The following is an 8,336-nucleotide window of genomic DNA, read 5'->3' as shown; positions in this document are numbered from 1 at the left end:
CAAGACGGTTTATTAGCCGGCGGCTGTCCTTGCAAAGGAGCAGCCCCGAAATGCCAAGATACAAGGTTTTTAGGCCCCAAATCCCCTTCCTCATTCTGTCTTAAACACAAAGGTCCATCTTTCTCCTATTCACTACCTGTCAACCCACTGGTCAGGCGTGCAAGCGGGGGGTACAGAAGCAGAAAGCTTGTTGTTAGAACGTTATGTTCCTATGGGTGATTGCCTATGTTCCCATGGGCTGTAGCCAGTGTTCCCATGGGCGATGGCCAAACAGTAATTTTCAGCTTCTATACGATTGATTATTTTTCATGCCACGCAAGCAAGCAGGGTTACACAGGCTAAAATTGGCAGTTAGCGTATGAGCTCATTGTTCCAAGTTTCACGATTAACAGAATGTGGTTAGGGGTTCCAGAAACTAGGCCTAAGGTATAGACTTCCTTTGTCCAGTTTCAGGTTTTAATTATTCTTTAACCCTTTCACATTTCAGCAGGCTATTACATTCCCCACTGGTTTTCTTTAGAATGACTCAATCTTCGAGTCAGAAGTCGGGATTTCTGGCCAATGGGTCGGGGCTGACGCTCCTAAAATTCAAATCTTTGCCCCAGTTATATTGGATTGGATTAAACTCTTAACCCATTTGATCGAGCATGGCCCAAAGGTCAGTAATAACAGCCGAATTATCAATGGTCCTGCTATAGCCGACAATAACGTGGTTAACCAAGAGTTTCTATTAAACCAAGATTCATACCAGTCGCTTCCTTGTTTTAACTTCTCATTTCTGTCTTTCACTCTTTGTCTAATTAATGCTAAACTATCTCTAATAATTCCAGAATGATTAACATAAAAACAGCAAGTTTCTCCTAGTGCTACACACAAACCTCCTTGCTTAAGAAATAAGAGGTCTAAACCTCTTCTATTCTGCAGTACTACTTCAGCTAAAGAATTAAGAGATGTTTCAGGATGATTCATTGATTTCTCTAGAGTGCTGAAATCGTCATTAATCTGCTTTGTGAGCCAGGCTATACCCCGATTCCCTGTAACCAAAGCAGCAGTCCCAACTGCAGCTGATCCTGCCACTCCTAGGCCAACTGGGAGCGGCACAGGCACTGGAACTGCTCGCTTACGCCGAGGATAGTTATATCCTCCCCACAAATCCATCGCTTGTCTTCCTTCTTGTCCGCTCATCATATACACCTGAGGTATAACATGAACCAGCACACAAAATCCAGTATTATTTTTCCAATAGTTAAGATTAATACAGGGAGTTAAACCAGTATTACAAGCAAACCAAGTGCCACTAGGGGCCGCTAAATAAGTAGAAGAGGAGCTACTTACTAAAATAGATGACTTACAATTTTCCTTATACCTAAATCTATCAACTCTATAAGTGTTAGTATACACACAAGTTCCCTTTCCTTGTAAATCTCCCAACGTTACAGATGGGGTTTTGGTTCCCCAAGGGCAAATAGTAACATTCGGAGATGTTACATTCCTAACAGCAGTTTGATCCGTGCCAAGGTTAGCAATGCCACCAAGTCCTACGTAATAAGGTGGGGCAGAGTTCAGACAAAACCAACAATCCTTTGTAGCATTTGAGTTACTGTCATTAGCAAACTTATGAACATTATTCGGCATGGTCAAGACAGATTCAGGAGTATCCCTGGGGGGGTGGGGGGGGTCTATAAGGCTGTCTAGGTCTATGTCCTTTGTTGGCATTATTAGTGCTCCTAGTAATTGCTGACTGTGTAGGAGTTAAGGCGTTTAACCCTCCGTCATTCGGCCTAACAGGACCTAGAACTAACGGTGGCATCCTGACAGGCTTTTTCTGTATTGTTATGAACACTCCAGGATCAGTTCCAGAAACATACAACCTTAGACCCCATGTCTTTCCAGTCAACTAGGATAGATCATCCCACTCTTTGACAGTGAGAATGACAGGATTGCATTTTCCCGTTATGGTACGGGAAGACTGACTAGGTCGAACAAGAGTCAGAAAGGGGTCAGTGTTCTTCCAAGGGGCTATGGTCTCACAACCCCAATGGCCACGGTAATATTGGTTTGGCTTCTGGCAAGTGCTTTGGTCTTCTCTGGGACACGTATGTAACTGTACTTGTTGGATGCCCCTTTCTTTGTCTTCTCTGCCACAACCAAACCAGGGGCCGGATGAAAAACTAGCTCCTGGACCTCTAGGCAAGTCATCACTTATAAAATTAAATTTCTTTCCTAATACATCACACGAATCTATATGAAATGTAGGCTGGTACATAGTCTGGTTCACTAATATGGGAATACCCGTTTCTGATTTAATCAATTCCCATTTGGCCTGCTGAGGTTGATGAGGGTTCCCTTTTACATCATTGATAACAATGAACCCAATTATAATTAACCCCGAGAGAGTCTTATCTTGAGAGGGTCTCTTGTGGGTGTTGCCTTCCATTTCTCTGTCTCCGGGGGAGGTTGCGCTGTCTTAATATGAGTATGATGAATCCAAGGTCTTTTCCCTGCAACCTCGACAGCTGTTGGTGTGGTTAGGATGACTGGAAACGGACCGTCTCACCGGGGTTCTAGCTTTGCAGGTTGAATTTTCTTCACCCACACCCAATCTCCAGGATTATGTGGGTGAGGTTCTGGTACCTTCGGGTCCGGTCTGGTAGCCTTAATGAAGCCTCCTGTTTGTTGCCGGACTCGTTGTAAGGCCCGTAAGGACTTCAGGAGATTCATATTATTATTTATCACAACTTTTTCTATTCCAATTTTAGGGAGTAAAGGCGGAGGTCTCCCAAACATTATTTCACAAGGGGTTATTCCTGAGATGTATGGAGTACAACGGGCTCGCCAAAGAGCCAAAGGAAGAAGGCTCAACCAATTCTCCCCAGTTTCTAACTTAAATTGAGTTAAGGTTTCCTTTAATGTCCGATTCATCCTTTCTACCTGCCCCGAACTTTGGGGCCTATAACTACAACGTAGTTTCCAATTAATCCCTAGTACTCTAGCTAAAATCTGCTGGTTTGGGCAATAAATGCCGGGCCATTGTCAGACCCCGATGATAAGGGCAGGCCAAATCTCAGAACTATCTCTGATACTAATTTCTTAGCTACTACTCGTGCAGTTTCGTGCTTAGTGGGATAGGCCTCAGTCCATCCAGAGTATGTGTCAATAAAAACTAATAGGTACTTAAATCCAAAAGTTCCAGGCGTAACTTCTGTAAAATCAAGCTCCCAGTGCTCTCCAGGTCTCTTTCCCCTGAGTCTCACTCCTTGTTCCGTGGAGGTCCTTCCTTAGTCTACTTGTGCATATACTGCACACCTATGAGCCACGTCCTTGGCTAAATTTTCAGTCCTGGAACATAATAATCCCTTTTCAGTAGTTCAATGAACTTGGTTCCTCCTAGATGGGTGGACTGGTGTGTTAAGTCTATTAAGGTCTTTCCCAAAGCCTGAGGAAGGAGCGATCTTCTAGCAGGGAGCATTCTCCATTCTCGTTTTCCCTCTTTTTTTTCCTTTCTTTCTTTCTTTTTTTTTTTCCCCCCAGTCTTTCACTTAATTCCAAGTCGAACGGGGTATACTCAGGCCTTTCTTCAAAGGCTGGGGGAAGCTTTAAAGGCAAGATGTCTCCGGGTCCCACTGGTTTTCTGGCAGCATCCTTTGCTATCTGATCTGCAAAGGAATTTCCTTGTGCCACCTCAGTCTCTGCATTTTGGTGTCCAGGACAATGAATTATGGCTACTCTTTTTGGTAGCCAAATGGCTTCTAACAGGGCTAAGATCTCTTCCCTATTTTTAATTTCTTTGCCTCCTGATGTTAAAAGTCCTCTTTCCTTATATAAAGCTCCATGTATGTGGGCAGTAGCAAAGGCATATCTACTGTCAGTATAGATGTTTACAGTTTTATCTTTTCCCCACCGTAAAGCTTGTGTTAGAGCTATAAGTTCAGCCCTTTGTGCCGATGTCCCATGGCTTAGGGCCTGTGCCTATATCACATCCTTGACTGTTACTACGGCCGCCCCGGCATACCTGACTCCGTCGGATACAAAACTGCTTCCATTGGTAAATAATACCGCATCCGGATTAGGCCACGGCTCATCCTTCAAGTCTGGCCGTAGTCCAGTTACCTGCTCAAGGTGCTGAACACAGTGATGCAATGGAGCCTGCTGGTCATCATCCGGGAGCAGTGTGGCAGGGTTCGGGGCTGCGGTTTTCAAAAACTGGGTCTGTGGGGGGTTAAGCAACAGTACCTGGTACTGAGTAATCCGGGCGTTGGAAATCCATCTTCAGGAGGGCTGCGCAGCATGGCTTCAACTGCATGTGGAGCCACAATTTCAATATTTTGGCCCAAGGTCAATTTTAAAGCGTCTTTGGTCAATATAGCAGTAGCAGCTAGTGCTCTCAGGCAACTAGGCCTTCCTCCAGCCACCGGATCTAGTCTCTTTGAGAGATATGCCACTGGTCACTTAAATAGTGGCTTTTAATTTCTGGAGCAAATCTCTTCCTTGCAAAGGAAAGGGACATTCAGGCATAACTAAAAACGAATGCGTGATGGTTCCCTTTCCCAAGTCAGTAATTTCTGCCTGTGTCCGTGGGTATGCCTTCCCTTTCCCAGTGGCTCCTTGAATTACAGTCTTTTCTTTGGATAATAGACCGGCAGTTTCTGTTAAAACTGAGTACGTTGCACCAGTATCAGCTAAAAAGTTCACAGGTTTGCCCCCTACTTGCAAAGTTACCTTGGGCTCTCGGGGGCTCATTAGATAAGAGCCCCGACGCCCCTATTCATCTTCCAAAAGAATGAGGGGCCTTTTTTCTTCTCACCTCCTGGTTGCTCCTTTTCAGGGCACTCGTTCTTCCAATGTCCTTTCTTTTTGCAAATAGCACATTGGTCTCTTCCTAGCCTAGGTTTTCTATTTTGGCCTTCTTCGTTGCTAGGTCCCCCTCTACGGTTAGGGTTTTTTTTTCCCAAGGAGGTCGGTTTCCTTGTCGTCCCACAGACATGACCTTTTGCACACCGTCCCTATTGTTAAAGACCTTCTGAGCTATTTCTAATAATTTGGATAAATTTTCTCCCTCAAAACCTTCCAATCTCTGTAACTTCTTTCTAATGTCAGGGGCCGACTGGCTAACAAAGGCCAAATTAATGGCTCTTCTATTGTTGGGGTCCTCCGGGTCGATAGGTGTATATAAGCGGTAAGACGCTAATAGTCTTTCCAAGAATGCTGCAGGTGACTCGTCCTTAGTCTGAATTACTTCACTTACCGTGGACAGATTTATTGGTCTACGTGCAGCAGCCCGGAGTCCCTGTAGCAGAAACTGGCGATACCTTAGGAGAGCCTCCTTACCTTGATCTGTATTTGGATCCCACTGGGGACGTCGAGTCGGAAACACAGCCTGTAACCTGGTTAAGTCTGCTGGGGGCTGCCCATTTGGGTCTGTTACTCCTCTAGCCACCTCCCGCAAAATTCTTTCCTTTTCTTCAGTAGTGACTAAGACCTGTAAGAGCTGTTGGCAATCATCCCAAGTGGGCTGACGGGTAAAGAAAATAGACTCGAAAAGGGAGGTTAGTCCTTGTGGTTTCTCTGAAAAGGATGGCGTTTGCAATTTCCAATTATATAAATCACTAGTACCGAATGGCGAGTAGATGACAGTAGGCTCACCGCCACCTCCTGGAATCACCTTCAATGGGGCTTGAACAGATACTGGCTCTTTTCAGGGAGGTTGAATCAGGGGAAGGTGGCCTATGACCCCTAGACCGGGTTACGGGAGGTTCCGGTCCCTCCGGAGGAGGACGTCTACCCCCATTTCCATTGTAGGGTGGCGGATACCAGTCATCCTCCGAGGGAGGTCCCTGCAACACCGGTGGGGGCTTCTTAAAACCCTGGGGTATGGCTGCCATTACAGTAACGGGCGCACGACTGCAATTCCGTAAGTATTTAGGGGCATCAGAAACAACATCAATCCAAACATCAATATGAGGAATTTGGTCAGGATGCCCAGGGTTTCCACAAATCACACCTCGAACCCAGAATGCAGCCTGCACGTTAAATGATCCCTCGGAGGGCCATCCTACTCCGAAGGTCGGCCAATCTAATTGACAAAAGCGCTGCAAATCAAAAGGGGTTACTGAAGCACCATAGGCCCTTGCCCTACGGCGAAAATCTTTAAAGTTGTTAAGCATGCACTGTAACGGAGTTAGTTTGCCCTGTGATTGTCCCAGAGTTCCACAATAAAGCACACGAAGCAAAACAAAACAAGACAGACACAGACTAACAAACCAGAACAGGACTGAGAAAACTGTCGTCACAGTCTCAGTCGACCGCCGACCGCCGACCTCACTTGTCGCGTCCGACGTCCGCACGGTCCCTGGGCCCCCTACCAGAAACTGCCTCAGCACTCCCAGGATCGTGCTCCGCAAAGCGAGAAACCACAGGCGGCGGGCTAGGGCAAGTGCCCTAGAGGCCTCCCCGACCGCAAATGGTCCAACGCCCCGGTGCACTGATCAATTTTCCCACAACGAGAAGATCTCGCTGGGGCCTCCAAATGTTGTGACCAGAATAACCAGACCCAACTTGAGTGCTCTTAACCAGGAGACAGTTTATTAGCCGGCGGCTGTCCTTGCAAAGGAGCAGCCCCGAAATGCCAAGATACAAGGTTTTTAGGCCCCAAATCCCCTTCCTCATTCTGTCTTAAACACAAAGGTCCATCTTTCTCCTATTCACTACCTGTCAACCCACTGGTCAGGGGTGCAAGCGGGGAGTACAGAAGCAGAAAGCTTGTTGTTAGAACGTTATGTTCCTGTGGGTGATTGCCTATGTTCCCATGGGCTATAGCCAGTGTTCCCATGGGCGATGGCCAAACAGTAATTTTCAGCTTCTATACGATTGATTATTTTTCACGCCACGCAAGCAAGCAGGGTTACACAGGCTAAAATTGGCAGTTAGCGTATGAGCTCATTGTTCCAAGTTTCACGATTAACAGAATGTGGTTAGGGGTTCCAGAAACTAGGCCTAAGGTATAGACTTCCTTTGTCCAGTTTCAGGTTTTAATTATTCTTTAACCCTTTCACATTTCAGCAGGCTATTACACCCCGATGCCCAGCCATGTCCGTGGGCATCCGCCCTGGACCTGGCAAGTCCGGTCTCTCGAGTGACAGTTTGCAACAGGTTCCACGAGGAAACTTCCAGCGCCTGCGGGCTCGGCTCGGAGGCTGGCACGGACCTCACAGGGTGGCAGCGCGCAGGCCAGAACCACCCACCAATCCGAGCCCATCCCATCCCTGGCCCAACAGTCGCCTTTGTTCTCCGTGGAAGAACTTCCGGCGCTGTTGCTATGGTTTCGAGGGCGGAACTCAGGAAGCTGCGGGTGCCGGTGCCGGTGCCCGTTCGCAGGGGTCTCTCGGGTCGGTCCCCGCTTCTGGTGACTGTCACAGTCATGCGCGTGGCGTCCGCCTGCACTATAGGTGTGTTCCCCCCGCCCCCCACCCCCCGAAAACCAGCCAACGAGAGGGATTTTCTTCCCGTTGCCCCGTCACCGAGTTTCTCGGACCATCAGATGGCACTGTGGAGCCACGAACGGACCCGAACCCCGCCCTTCCTGCTTAGAAAAAAAAAAAAAAGAAGAAGAAGAAAAAAACAACAAAAAAAAGCGGCGCGGCCTTCTCCGGGACAATTGGCCACATTTCCTTCTGGGCCTGCCTGAGCCAGGCCTGTCCTGAGGCCCAGCTGCTCCTCCCTTCAGTGGCTTCCTAACCGAAAACCTGGTTTCCCTTTTATCAATCTATTCTTAGGTGACCCTAGTCACTCAAGCTCCCTGGAGAAAATCGGGAAGACCGCTACCATAATGGAATGGAAACCACCGTCCCATCACCCAAGGACGACCATTAATAGTGATTGGTGATGGCGAGCATTTGCCTGCCATCTTGCTCCCCGGCAAATGTCATCAGTTTGCATCCAAAAGAATCTTATAAAAGATTTTTTTAAAAAAAGAAAACAAAAAAGGCTTTGTGATAAATCTCTTCGGCAGGTTTTCTCACCCATAAACTTCTACTATAAACACTATGAGATTCACATTGCGCTGTGACTTTGACATCTTTTATTGAAGTCAAATTTTCAGCATGGAGCAGCCCTGCTAAAATCATTTCAAAACACCTGAAGTTTTTGACTCATCTCTGTCCCTAAAAGTACGAGTCCTCTCAGAGAGTGAGAAATACTGTAGTTCGTAACTGAGAGAGCCAGCGGGAATAACGCCTGACTCCTGTGCCAAAGGGAAAAGGCATAGCGTTACCTTCTTGAGGACAGGAGCTATAGTTTTTCTTCTTCCGGTTTTTATTATTTTCATTTACTTCTTTTTA

At 46.9% G+C, this 8,336-nt stretch overlaps 1 long non-coding RNA gene across 1 annotated transcript; it reads right to left on the bottom strand.

Moving 5' to 3' along the window:
• Window positions 1-5,003: 5,003 nt before the first annotated feature.
• Window positions 5,004-6,490, bottom strand: LOC111735696. The gene is made up of 2 exons (XR_002778925.1): window positions 6,323-6,490; window positions 5,004-5,488 (listed from the first exon to the last, which is right to left on the bottom strand). It is a non-coding gene; the product is annotated as an uncharacterized LOC111735696 (long non-coding RNA).
• Between the last annotated feature and the right edge of the window lie 1,846 nt (window positions 6,491-8,336).

The sequence above is a fragment of the Pteropus vampyrus genome, unplaced genomic scaffold (assembly GCF_000151845.1).
Source record: "Pteropus vampyrus isolate Shadow unplaced genomic scaffold, Pvam_2.0 Scaffold1000005494, whole genome shotgun sequence".
In the NCBI taxonomy this organism is placed as follows: Eukaryota; Metazoa; Chordata; class Mammalia; order Chiroptera; family Pteropodidae; genus Pteropus; species Pteropus vampyrus.
The sequence above is the reverse complement of the archived record's forward strand: the minus strand, read 5'-3'. Positions and strand labels throughout refer to the sequence as shown.